Raw genomic sequence first — 1,446 nt, forward strand, 5'->3', positions numbered from 1 at the left:
GCAATGATAGATTCTAGAATGAGGCTGCTTCCCTGCTTCCTCTGTATACCTTTGTAAAATTTTTTTCTTTTTTTGGAGAGGGAGTCTCATTCTGTCGCCCAGGCTGGAGTGCAGTGGTGCGATCTCGGCTCACTGCAACCTCCACCTCCCGGGTTCAAGTGATTCTCCTGCTTCGGCGTCCTGTATAGCTGGTGCCCACCACCATACCCGGCTATTTTTTGTATTTTTAGTAGAGACAGGTTTTCACCATGTTGGCCAGGATGCTCTCAATCTCTTGACCTCGTGATCCGCCTACCTCGGCCTCCCAAAGTACTGGGATTACAGGTGTGAGCCACCACGCCCAACCCGGACTCTGACTCTTACAGGCCTGGATTAGAGTCCCAGCCCTGCCACTTTCTAGCAGGCATTCTCTCAGCCTGTTTGCTCAACTGTTAAATGGAGAAAGTACCATACTAACATGTGAGGGAAGTGTGAGCCATCAGCACAGCATCCCAGGCAGGAAGGACTCAATGTGTCCCTTCTCATTTCCCCAGGACCTCATCCACTCATACCGCTGTGCCTGGGCTCCTGTGGCTCCCTCTAGCACTTCCCCTTTTCAGTTTCCCAGGGTCAAAATAAAGTCTTCTTCCCTAAAATACTGGAGCACCAATCTTTTAAGTACCGTTATGAAATACTTTCAGAAGTAATAAATAAAAATACAGTGAGTGCCCTGTATCTTTCCTCTAGCTTTGTCAAATCTTTGTATTTTACCAAATTTGGTTCCTTTTTTTTTTTTTTAAGAATTAAAACTTAGGCCAGGCACAGTGGCTCATGCCTGTAATCCCAGCACTTTGGGAAGCCAAGGCAGGCAGATCACCTGAGGTCAGTAGTTCGCAGCCAGCCTGGCCTACATAGTGAAACTCCATCTCTACCAAAAATACAAAAATTAGCCAGGCATGGTGGCACGTGCCTATAGTCCCAGCTACTCAGGAGGCTGAGGCAAGAGAATCATTTGAATCTAGGAGATGGAAGTTGCGGTGAGCCAAGATCCTGCCACTGCACTGCAGCCTCAGCGACAGAGCACAATTCTATTAAAAAAAAAAAAGAATTAAAACTTAACAAAATTCAGTTGTGTCCAGGCAAGGTGGCTCACATCTAATCCCAGCACTTTGGGAGGCTGAGTCTGGAGGATCACTTTTGCCCAGGAGTTCAAGACCAGCCTGGGCAACATGGCAAAACCCTGTCTCTAAAACAAAAAAACAAACAAAAACAAAACAAAAAACAAAATTAGCCAGGCATGATGGTGTGCACCTGTAGTCCCAGCTACTTGGGAAGCTGAGGTGGGAGAATCACCTGAGGCCAGGGAGATTGAGGAGGCTGCAGTGAGCCATGATTGTGCCACTGCACTCCAGTCTGGGCAACAGAGTAAGATCCTGTCTTAAAAAAAAAAAAAATCTGTTGAAGTTC

The sequence above is a fragment of the Colobus angolensis genome, unplaced genomic scaffold, assembly GCF_000951035.1.
Source record: "Colobus angolensis palliatus isolate OR3802 unplaced genomic scaffold, Cang.pa_1.0 Scaffold24, whole genome shotgun sequence".
Lineage (NCBI taxonomy): Eukaryota > Metazoa > Chordata > Mammalia > Primates > Cercopithecidae > Colobus > Colobus angolensis.